Source organism: Elephas maximus, chromosome X, assembly GCF_024166365.1.
Source record: "Elephas maximus indicus isolate mEleMax1 chromosome X, mEleMax1 primary haplotype, whole genome shotgun sequence".
NCBI lineage: Eukaryota > Metazoa > Chordata > Mammalia > Proboscidea > Elephantidae > Elephas > Elephas maximus.
In genome coordinates, this window is record NC_064846.1 from 75,461,161 (window position 1) to 75,474,171 (window position 13,011).

The window sequence follows — 13,011 nt, forward strand, 5'->3', positions numbered from 1 at the left end:
AATTTATAAAGTAACGTCATTCTATTACACGTTTTTTAAGTCATCTGAAATCACTTTTGGAATAAAGTAAATAACAAATACACGCTTTTGAAATAAACATCACCATCACCTTTATACTCTTCCTACCTTAAGCAGCAGATAAATGGTAACAAATTTTTCTTTCCCTTTTTTGTTTTGTTTTTTTAATTTTTTATTGTGCATTAGATGAAAGTTTACAGAGAAAATTAGTTTCCCATTCGATAGTTTGTATGTAAAGAGTTCTATAACATTGGTTTCATACCCCGCAAAGTGTTAGCACACCCTCCATTTCCGTCCTAGGTTCCCCCATTCGTCCTGATTTTGTATCCCTTTCTGCTTTCTCATCTTTGCTTTTGGGCAAATGTTGCCCTTTTGATCCTGTATAATTGATTGTTCTAAGGACCACATTCCTCTCCCATGGCGTTGTTTATTTTATGGGCCTGCCTATAGTTTGGCTGAAAGGTGGTCTCTGGGGATGGCTTCAGTTCCACGTCAGAAGGATGTTTTAGTCTCTGTCAGTCCAGTAAGTCTGGTCTTTTTGTGAATTCGACTATTCTGTGATTTTTCTCCCTTTCTCTCTGAGACCCTCTGTTGTGATAGTGGTAGAGGTAGTCAGGCACCATCTAATTCTGGTCTCAGGGTCTTGTAGGCTGTGGTTCATGTCGTCCATTGGACTAATTTCTCCCTTGAGTCTTTGGTTTTCTTCACTCTCCTTTGCTCTGGATGGTAAGAGACTAAGAGATGTATCTTAGTTGGCCCCTTGCAAGCTTTTCAGACCCCAGACACTACTCTTCAAAGTAGGTTGCAGAACTTTATCTTTATGAACTATGTTGTGCCAATCAACATAGATGACCCTCAAGTCTATGGTCCTTTACATAGAGCCTAGGAGCTTCACCCTGTGAGGTGTTTGGTTATGTCTAAGAAGTTGTCCCGACTGTGGCTCTTGTATGCTCTATTGTCTATATTAATATATGTCATGGATTGAATTATATCCCCCCCAAAAATGTGTGTATCAATTTGGCTGGGCAATGATTTCCAGTATTGCTTGGTTGTCCTCTATTTTATGATTGTAATTTTATGTTATAAAGTATTAGTGTGGGATTGTACACCCTTACTATGGTCACATCACTGATCGAATGTAAAGGGAGTTTCCCTGGGGTGCGGGCTGCTCCACCTTTTATCTTACAAGAGATAAAAGGAAAGGGAAGCAAGCAGAGAGCTGGGGACCTCATACCACCAAGAAAGTAGTGCTAGGAGCAGAGCACGTCCTTTGAACCTGAGGTTCCCGTGCTGAGATGCTCCCAGATCACAAGAAGACTGATGCATCACAAGACTGATGCATCACAAGGACCTTCCTCCAGAGCCAAGAGAGAGAAAGCCTTCCCCTGAATTCAGACTTCTAGCCTACTGGACTGTGAGAGAATAAACTTCTCTTTGTTAAAGCCATCCACTCGTGATATTTCTGTTATAGCAGCACTAGATGACTAAGACAATATATAAGCAGTACCTACAGATATGTATGTAGAAATATCCACCACCAAACCTATATCTGCAGGTAAATGTGTTCCCTTATTATCTGCCTATGTATCCATTTGTAAATTAGTGTTTGTTAACACTATTTGTGTAGGATTGTCTATGCTCTTGTAATTACCGTTGTTGCCCTTTGTTCTTGCGTTCCTCTCAGTGTCCTCCCATGCCTTGGTCCTGTTATACTGACTTCCTCCATGTAGTGTATTGCCTTTCCCTTTGCCAATATTAACACATGTTTTCTACTTGACAATTTTTCCTCCTTCCCCCTCCATTCCCTGGTAACCATCAAAGAATTTTTTTTCCTGTGTGTAAACCTTTTCTTATTTCTTTGTAACAGTGGTCTCATACTATATTTGTCCTTTTGTTATTAACTCAGTCAGCATGATGTCCTCCAAATTCATCCATGTTGTGAGATGTTTCACTGATTCGTCATTATTCTTTATCATTGCATAGTATTCTATTTTGTGCCTTTACCACAGTTTGTTATTCCATTCATCAGTTGATGGACACTTAGATTGTTTCCATCTTCTTGCTATTGTGAATAATGCTTCAATGAACATGTGTGTATATGTCTATTCGTGTCACAGCTCTTATTTCTCTAGGGTATATCCCTAGGAGTGGGATTGCTGGGTCATACGGTATTTCTATTACTACTTTTCTAAGGAAGCACCATACCATTTCCCGTAGTGGTTGTACCCAATTTACATTCCCACCAGCAGTGTATAAGAGTTCCAATCTTCCCATAACCTCTCCAGAATTTGTTATTTTCTGTTTGTTTATTAGTGCCAATAACATTAGGGTGAGGTAGTATCTCATTGTAGTTTTGATTTGCATCTCTCTAATGGCTCATGTGTTTGTAAGCCCTCCAGATGTCCTCTTTGGTGAAATGTCTGTTTATATCCCTTGCTCATTTTTTAATTGGATTATTTTTATTTTTGTTATCTTTTGAGGTGTTTAAGTTTTCTACAAATTTTAGAGATTAGATATGTGTCAGATATGTTGTAGCCAATTTTTTTTTCCCCCAGTCTGTAGGTTCTCTTATTTCCCTTTTGGTGAAGCTTTAAAATTTTTTTTTTAATAATTTTTATTGTGCTTTAAGTGAAAGTTTACAAATCAAGTCAGTCTCTCACACAAGAACCCATATAAACCTTGCTACATAGGGCAGCCCACTCTCTCTCTCCACTCTCTTTTTTCACGTCCTATTTCCCAGCTTCTAACCCCCTCCACCCTCTCATCTTCCCTCCAGGCAGGAGATGCCAACATAGTCTCAAGCATCTACTTGATACAAGAAGCTCACTCCTCACCAGCATCCCTCTCCAACCCATTGTCCAGTCCAACCTATGTCTGAACAGTTGGCTTTGGGTATAGTTCCTGTCCTGGGCCAACAGAAGGTCTGGGGGCCATGACCACCGGAGTCCTTCCAGTCTCAGTCAGACCATTAAGTCTGGTCTTTTTATGAGAATTTGGGGTCTGCATTTTTTTATCCCACTACTCTCTTGCTCCCTCGGGGGTTCTCTGTTGTGTTCCCTCTCAGGGCAGTCATCGGTTGTAGCCAGGCACCATCTAGTTCTTCTGGTCTCAGGATGATGTAGTCCCTGGTTCATGTGGCCTTTTCTGTCTCTTGGGCTCATAATTACGCTGTGTCTTGGTGTTCTCCATTGTCCTTTGATCCAGGTGGGTTAAGACCAATTGATGCATCTTAGGTGGCTGCTTGCTAGCGTTTAAGCCCCAGACCCCACTCTTCAAAGTGGGATGCAGGATGTTTTCTTAATAGATTTTATTATGCCAATTGACTTAGATGTCCCGTGAAACCATGGTCCCCAGACTCCTGCCCCTGCTACGCTGGCCTTCGAAGCATTCAGTTTATTCGGGAAACTTCTTTGATTTTGCTTTAGTTCAATTGTGCTGACCTCTCCTGTGTTGTGTGCTGTCTTTTCCTTCACCTAAAGTAGGTTATAAGGTAAACATACAAAAATCACTTGGATTCCTCTACAGCAACAAAAAGAACATCGAAGAGGAAATCACCAAGTCAATACCATTCACAATAGCCCCCAAGAAGATAAAATACTTAGGAATAAATCTTACCAAAGATGTAAAAGACCTATACAAAGAAAACTACAAAGTACTAGTGCAAGAAACTAAAAGGGACCTACAAAAGTGGAAAAACATACCTTGCTCACGGATAGGAAGACTTAACATAGTAAAAATGTCTATTCTACCAAAAGCCATCTATACATACAATGCACTTCCGAACCAAATTCCAATGACATTTTTAAAGTGATGGAGAAACAAATCACCAACTTCATATCCAAGGGAAAGAAGCCCCGGATAAGTAAAGCATTACTGAAAAAGAAGAAGAAAGTGGGAGGCCTCACTCTACCTAATTTTAGAACATATTATACAGTCACAGTAGTCAAAACAGCCTTGTACTGGTACAAGAACAGGCACATAGACCAATGGAACAGAATTGAGAACCCAGATATAAATCCATCTACATATGAGCAGCTGATATTTGACAAAGGCCCAGTGTCAGTTAATTGGGGAAAAGATAGTCTTTTTAACAAATGGTGCTGGCATAACTGGATATCCATTTGCAAAAAAAATGAAACAGGACCCATATCTCACACCATGCACAAAAACTAACTCTAAGTGGATCAAAGACCTAAACATAAAGACTAAAATGATAAAGATCATGAAAGAAAAAATAGGGACAACGTTAGGAGCCCTAATACAAGGCATAAACAGAATACAAAACCTTACTAAAAATGATGAAGAGAAACCAGATAACTGTGAGCTCCTAAAAATCAAACACCTATGCTCATCTAAAGACTTCACCAAAAGAGTAGAAAGACCACCTACAGATTGGGAAAAAATTTTCAGCTATGACATCTCCAACCAGCACTTGATCTCTAAAATCTATATGATTCTGTTAAAACTCAACCACAAAAAGACAAACAACCCAATCAAGAAGTGGGCAAAGGATATGAACACGCACTTCACTAAAGAAGATATTCAGGCAGCTAACAGATACATGAGAAAATGCTCTCGATCATTAGCCATTAGAGAAATGCAAATTAAAAGTACGATGAGATTCCATCTCACTCCAACAAGGCTGGCATTAACCCAAAAAACACAAAATAATAAATGTTGGAGAGGCTGCGGAGAGATTGGAACTCTTATACACTGCTGGTGGGAATATAAAATGGTACAACCACTTTGGAAATCTATCTGGCGTTTTCGTAAAAAGTTAGAAATAGAACTACCATACAACCCAGAAATCCCACTCCTCGGAATATACCCTAGAGAAATAAGAGCCTCCACACGAACAGATATATGCACACCCAATTTTATTGCAGCACTGTTTACAATAGCAAAAAGCTGGAAGCAACCAAGGTGTCCATCAAGAGATGAATGGTTAAATAAGTTATGATATATTCACACAATGGAATACTATGCATCGATAAAGAACAGTGACGAATCTGTGAAACATTTCATAACATGGAGGAACCTGGAAGGCATTATGCTGAGTGAAATTAGTCAGATGCAAAAGGACAAATATTGTATAAAACCACTATTATAAGATCTTGAGAAATAGTATAAACTGAGAAGAACACATACTTTTGTGGTTACGGGAGGGTGGAGGGAGGGAGGGTGGGAGAGGGCTATTTACTGATTAGTTAGTAGATAAGAACTACTTTAGATGAAGGGAAGGACAATACTCAATACATGGAAGGTCAGCTCAACTGGACTGGATCAAACGCAAAGGAGTTTCTGGGATAAACTGAATGCTTCGAAGGTCAGCGGAGCAAAGGCGGGGGTTTGGGGACTATGGCTTAAGGGGACTTCTAAGTCAATTGGCAAAATAAATTCTATTAAGAAAACATTCTGCATCCCACTTTGAAGTGTGGCGTCTGGGGTCTTAAATGCTAACAAGCAGCCATCTAAGATGCATCAATTGGTCTCAACCCACCTGGATCAAAGGAGAATGAAGAACACCAAGGTCACACGATAACTATGAGCCCAAGAGACAGAAAGGGCCACATGAACTAGAGACTTACATCATCCTGAGACCAGAAGAACTAGATGGTGCCCGGCCACAACCAGTGACTGCCCTGAGAGGGAGCACAACAGAGAACCCCTGAGGGAGCAGGAGAACAGTGGCATGCAGACCCCAAATTCTCATAAAAAGACCAGACTTAATGTTCTGACTGAGACTAGAGGAATCCCAGCGGTCATGGTCCCCAAACCTTCTGTTGGCCCAGGACAGGAACCATTCCCGAAGACAACTCATCAGACATGGAAGGGACTGGACAATGGGTTGGAGAGAGATGCTGATGAAGAGTGAGCTACTTGTATCAGGTGCACACTTGAGACCATGTTGGCATCTCCTGTCTGGAGGGGAGATGGGAGGGTAGAGAGGGTTAGAAACTGGCAAAACCATCACGAAAGGAGAGACTGGAAGGAGGGAGTGGGCTGACTCATTAGGGGGAGAGTAAATGGGAGTATGTAGTAAGGTGTATATAAGCTTATATGTGACAGACTGACTTGATTTGTAACCTTTCACTTAAAGCACAATAAAAATTATTAAAAAAAAAAGAAAGCTGTTGGAATTTCAATCAGAATTGCATTATACTTGTAGATCGCTTTGAGTAGTATTCACAGTTTCACAATGTTGAGTCTTCTTGTCCATGAGCATGGTATGTTTTTTCATTTATGTAGGTCTCTTTTGATTTCTTCCAGTAGTGTTCTGTAGTTTTCTTTGTACAGGTCTTTTATGTCCCTGGTTAGATTTATTTCTAAGTATTTTATATTTTTGGGGGGTGGGTGGTATTATAAATGGTATTGTTTTCCTGATTTCCTTTTCCAAGTTCTCTTTGTTAATATAGAGGAGTCCAACTGATTTTTTGTATTAATCTTGTCTGCTTCTGCTTTGCTGAATCCTTCTCTTAGTTCCAGTAGCTGTTTTGTGGAATCTTTGGTGTTTTCTATGTGTAGGATCTTATCATCTGCAAATAGGGATAGTTTTACTTCTTCCCTACCAATCTAGATGCCCTTTATTTCTTTTTCTTGCCTTATTGTCTAGCAAGGATTTCCAGCACACTGTTGAATGAGTGGTGATAAGGGCATCCTTGCCTGGTTCCTGCTTTCTAAGGGAATCCTTTCTGCCTCTCTTCATAGAGAATAATGTTGACTGTTGGTTTTGTATAAATGCCCTTCATTATGTTCAGGAATTTCCCTTCTATTCCTATTTTGCTGAAAATTTTTATCAGGAATGGGTGTTGGACTTTATCAAATGCCTTTTCACCATCCATTGAGATAATCATGTGATCCTTTTGTTTTATTTATGTGGTGGATTATGTTGATTGGTTTTGTAGTGTTGAACCATCCTGCATACCTGTTATGAATCCCACTTGGTTATGATGAATTAATGTTGATACGCTGTTGAATTTGTTGGCTAGAATTTTGTTGAGAATTTTTGTGTCTGTATTCATGAGGGATATTGGTTTGTAATTTTATTTTTTTCTGGTATGTTTGCCTGGCTTTGGCATCAGGGTTATGTTGGCATCATAGAATGAATTTGGGAATGTTACTCCCTTTTCTATAGTTTGGGAAATAATTTGAGTAGTGTCGATGTGAGTTCCTCTCTGAATGTCTGGTAAAATTCTCCAATGAAGCGGTCCAAGCCAGGGTTTTTTTGTTGGGAGTTTTTTTTTTTTTTTTTTTTAACCTCTTCAGCCTCTTCTTTTGTCATCAGTCTGTTCAGATTTTCTATCCCAGTTTGTGTTAGTTTAGGTAGGTAGTATGCTTCTAGAAATTGTCCATTTCCTCTAAGTTCCCGAATTTGTTGGAGTACAACTTTTCATAGTATTCTGTTATGATCCTTTTTATTTCAGTTCAGTCTGTTGCAATGTCACCCATTTCATTTCTTATTTGGGTTATTTGCTTCCACCGCTGTTTTTCTGTTGTCAGTTTCGTCAATGGTAGATCCATTTCGTTGATCTTTTAAAAAAAAACAGCTTTTGGCCTTGTTGATTCTATTTTTCTAATGTTTATTATTTTCTTTCTTCTGGTGATTGTAGGCTTCTTTTGCTGCACTCTATTTGTTCGAGTTGTAGGGTTAATATTTTGATTTTGGCCCTTTATTCTTTTTTGATGTGTGTGTTTATTGCTAAAACTGGAATTCTGAGCACTACTCTTGATCTGTCCCAAAAGATTTGATAAGATGTGTTTTCATTTGATTCTATGAATTTTTTAATTCCATCTTTGATTTTTTTTATTAACCAGAGGTTTTTAAGCACAGTGTTATTCATTTTCTACGTATTTGATTTTTTTTCATATTATTCCTGTTACTGATTTCTACTTTTATGGCATTGTGATCAGAGAAAATGCTTAGTATTATTTCAATGTTTTAAATTTTCTTAAGGCTTTGTTTTGGGCCTAAAATGTGGTCTTTCTGGAGAATGTTCAGTGTGCACTGGAAAAGAGTGTATACTTTGCTGCTTTTGGGTGGCATGTTCTGTATATGTCTATGAAGTCTAGGTGATTGATTGTGCCATTTAGATCTTCTGTATCTTTGTCGAGTTTCTTTCTAGATGTTCTCTCTTTCACTGAAAATGGTGCATAGAAGTCTCCTACTATTATTGTGGAGCTATCTATTTCTGTTACCAATGCTGTTAGTTTTTATTATTTTTTAATTTTTATTGCGCTTTAAGTGAAAGTTTACAAATCAAGTCAGTCTCACACAAAAACTTATATACGCCTTGCTACACGCTCCCAATTACTCTCCCCCTAATGAGACAGCCCGCTCCCTCCCTCCCTTCTCTCTTTTCGTGTCCATTTCGCCAGCTTCTAACCCCCTCTACCCCGTCATCTACCCTCGAGGGAGGAGATGCCAACATAGTCTCAAGTGTCCACCTGATCCAAGAACCTCAGTCCTCACCAGCATCCCTCTCCAACCCATTGTCCAAGCCAATCCATGTCTGAAGAGTTGGCTTTGGGAAAGGTTCCTGTCCTGGGCTAACAGAAGGCCTGGGGGCCAGGACCACCAGGGTACTTCCAGTCTCAGTCAGACCATTAAGTCTGGTCTTTTTATGAGAATTTGGGGTCTGCATCCCACTGCTCTCCTGCTCTCTGAGAGATTCTCTGTTGTGTTCTCTATCAGGGAAGTCCTTGATTGTAGCCAGGCACCATCTAGTTCTTCTAGTCTCAGGTGGATGTAGTCTCTGGTTTATGTGGCCCTTTCTGTCTCTTGGGCTCATAATTACCTTGTGTACTTGGTGTTCTTCATTCTCCTTTGATCCAGGTGGGTTGAGACACATTGATGCATCTTAGATGGCTGCTTGCTAGCGTTTAAGACCAAAAAACACCTCTCTCCGAGGTGGGATGCAGAATGTTTTCTTAATAGATTTTATTATGCCAATTGACTTAGATGTCCCCTGAAACCATGGTCCCCAAACCTCCGCCCCCACTACACTGGCCTTTGGAGCATTCAGTTTATTCCAGAAACTGCTTTTCGTTTTGTCCAGTTGTGCTGACCTCGCCTGTATTGTGTGCTGTCTTTCTCATCACTTAAAGTAGTTCTTATCTACTATCTAATTCTCGAATACCACTTTCCCACCTTCTCTCCCTCCCCCCTCTCGTAACCCTCAAAGAATATTTTCTTCTCTGTTTAAACTATTTCTTGAGTTCCTATAATAGTGGTCTTATACAATATTTGTCCTTTTGCAACTGACCTATGTCACTCAGCATAATGACTTCCAGATTCCTCCATGTTATGAAATCTTTCACAGATTCATCACTGTTCTTTATCAATGCGTAGTATTCCATTGTGTGAATATACCATAATTTATTTATCCATTCATCCATTGATGGGCACCTTGGTTGTTTCCATCTTTTTGCTATTGTTAACAGTGCTGCAATGAACATGGGTGTACATATACCTGTTCGTGTAAAGGCTCTTATTTCTCTAGGATATATTCCAAGGAGTGGGATTGCTGGATCGTGTGGTAGTTTTATTTCTAGCTTTTAAGGAAGCACCAAATCAATTTCCAAAGTGGTTATACCATTTGACATTCCCACCAGCAGTGTATAAGTGTTCCAATCAATCCACATACTCTCCAACATTTATTGTTCTGTGTTTTTTGGATTAATGCCAGTCTTGTTGGAGTGAGAGGGAATATCATTGATGTTTTGATCTGCATTTCTCTAATGGCTAATGATCATGAGCATTTCCTCATGTATCTGTTAGCTACCTTAATGTCTTCTGTAGTGAAGTGTCTGTTCATATCTTTTGCCCATTTTTTAATCGTGTTAGTTGTCTTTTTGTAGTTGAGTTTTTGCAGTATCATGTAGATTTTAGAGATCAGGCACTGATCAGAAATATAGCTAATAACTTTTTCCCAGTCTGTAGGTAATCTTTTGGTGAAGTTTTTGGATGAGCACAGTTGTTTGACCTTTAGGAGCTCCCAGTTATCTAGTTTTCCTTGTACTTTCTTTATAATGTTTTGTATACTGCTTATGCCATGTATTAGGGTTCCTAACTTTGTCCCTATTTTTTCTACCATGGTCTTTATCATTTTAGATTTTATATTTTGGTCTTTGATCCGTTTTGAGCTTTTTTGTGCATGGAGTGAGGTATGGGTCTTATTTCATTGTTTTGCAGATGGATACCCAGTTATGCCAGCACCATTTGTTAAAAAAACTGTCTTTTCCCCATTTAACGGTTTTGGTGTCTTTGTCAAATATCAACTGCTCATATGTGGATGGATTTATGTCTGGATTCTCAATTCTGTTCCATTGGTCTATGTATCTGTTGTTGTACCAGTACCAGGCTGTTTTGACTACTGTGACGGTATAATAGGTTCTCAAATCAGGTAAAGTGAGGCCTCCTACTTTGTTCTTCTTTTTCAGTAATGCCTTATTCATCTGTGGCCTCTTTCCCTTCCATGTGAAGTTGGTGATTTGTTTCTCCATCTCATGAAAGAATGTAGTTGGGAGGGCGGAGCCAAGATGGCGGACTAGGCAGACGCTACCTCGGATCCCTCTTACAACAAAGACACGGAAAAACAAGTGAATCGATCACATACATAACAATCTACGAACCCTGAACAACAAACACAGATTTAGAGACGGAGAACGAACTAATACGGGGAAGCAGCGATTGTTTCCAGAGCCTGGAGCCAGCATACCAGTCAGGTACGGCACAAGCACAGAGACCTGCTCCACCCCCCTGAACTAACCCCGGGAGGGGGACTAGCCGGTTCCACGGGCGGCGTGGGACGCAGCCGGTAGGAGAAGTCCCCGGGAGGCAGTGACTGATCTTGGAGCAGAAAGAGTAGCATCCGAGCCGGGGAACCGTCCCACAGGGATTTGGACTGCACGCAGGTACGCCATAAACACGGAGAGTTGCTCCACCCCCTGAACTAACCCCGGGAAGGTGACCATCCGGGTCGCGCGGGCGGCATGGGACGCAGCCGGTAGGAGAAGTCCCCGGGAGGCAGCGACTGGTATTGGAGCGGGGAGAACAGCGTTCCAGCCGGGACACTCGGTCGCGGCACAAGCACGGGGAGCTACTCCACCCATCTGAACTAACCCCGGGAGGGGGCCCACCTGGTTCACGGGGGCGGCACGGCCACGCGGCTGGAGGGACGAGAAGTCCCCGGGAGGCAGCGACTGATTTTGGAGTCGAGAGTGCACCGTCCCAGTAGGGGAGCCTTGACGCTGGGCGTGGGGCTGGAAGCGGAGGATCTGACCGTGACTCCAGCGGGCCAGACCCCCCGGGGGCAATCTCCACACAGACAGCACACATAGGCGACGCGCCCGCGGGAATCTCAGATATAAGAGTCATTCCAAGCAAGACAAGCAACTCTGGCTATATTCTGAGGTGCTACTCTCCTATCTCTCTGTTCCCTCCCCCACCCTCCCCAGGCGGCTTCATTAACATCTGAATAGCCTGAGCCAGAGGGAGAACTCTGATAGGGATCTGACTGCAGTTTTTTTTTAGCGGATTTTCTGGAAAAACTAGTTTCCCAGTGATGGCTCGGAGACAACAATCCATATCAAACCACTTAAAGAAGCAGACCGTGACAGCTTCTCCAACTCCCCAAACAAAAGAATCAAAATCTTTCCCAAATGAAGATACAATTTTGGAATTATCAGATACAGAATATAAAAAACTAATTTACAGAATGCTTAATGATATCACAAATGAAATTAGGATATCTGCAGAAAAAGCCAAGGAACACACTGATAAAACTGTTGAAGAACTCAAAAAGATTATTCAAGAACATACTGGAAAAATTAATAAGTTGCAAGAATCCATAGAGAGACAACATGTAGAAATCCAAAAGATTAACAATAAAATAACAGAATTAGACAACACACTAGGAAGTCAGAGGAGCAGACTCGAGCAATTAGAATGCAGACTGGGACATCTGGAGGACCAGGGAATCAACACCAACATAGCTGAAAAAAAATCAGATAAAAGAATTAAAAAAAATGAAGAAACCCTAAGAATTATGTGGGACTCTATCAAGAAGGATAACCTGCGGGTGATTGGAGTCCCAGAACAGGGAGGGGGGACAGAAAACACAGAGAAAATAGTTGAAGAACTTCTGACAGAAAACTTCCCTGACATCATGAAAGACGAAAGGATATCTATCCAAGATGCGCATCGAACCCCATTTAAGATTGATCCAAAAAGAAAAACACCAAGACATATTATCATCAAACTCACCAAAACCAAAGATAAACAGAAAATTTTAAAAGCAGCCAGGGAGAAAAGAAAGGTTTCCTTCAAGGGAGAATCAATAAGAATATGTTCTGACTACTCAGCAGAAACCATGCAGGCAAGAAGGGAATGGGACGACATATACAGAACACTGAAGGAGAAGAACTGCCAACCAAGGATCATATATCCAGCAAAACTCTCTCTGAAATATGAAGGCGAAATTAAGATATTTACAGACAAACACAAGTTTAGAGAATTTGCAAAAACCAAACCAAAGCTACAAGAAATACTAAAGGATATTGTTTGGTCAGAGAACCAATAATATCAGATATCAGCACAACACAAGGTCACAAAACAGAACGTCCTGATATCAACTCAAATAGGGAAATCACAAAAACAAACAAATTAAGATTAATTAAAAAAAAAATACACATAACAGGGAATCATGGAAGTCAATAGGTAAAAGATCACAATAATCAAAAAGAGGGACTAAATACAGGAGGCATTGAACTGCCATATGGAGAGTGATACAAGGCGATATAGAACAATACAAGTTAGGTTTTTACTTAGAAACATAGGGGTATATAATGAGGTAACCACAAAAAGGTATAACAACTCTATAACTCAAGACAAAAACCAAGAAAAACGTAACGACTCAACTAACATAAAGTCAAACACTATGAAAGTGAGGATCTCACAATTTACTAAGAAAAACGCCTCAGCACAAAAAAGTA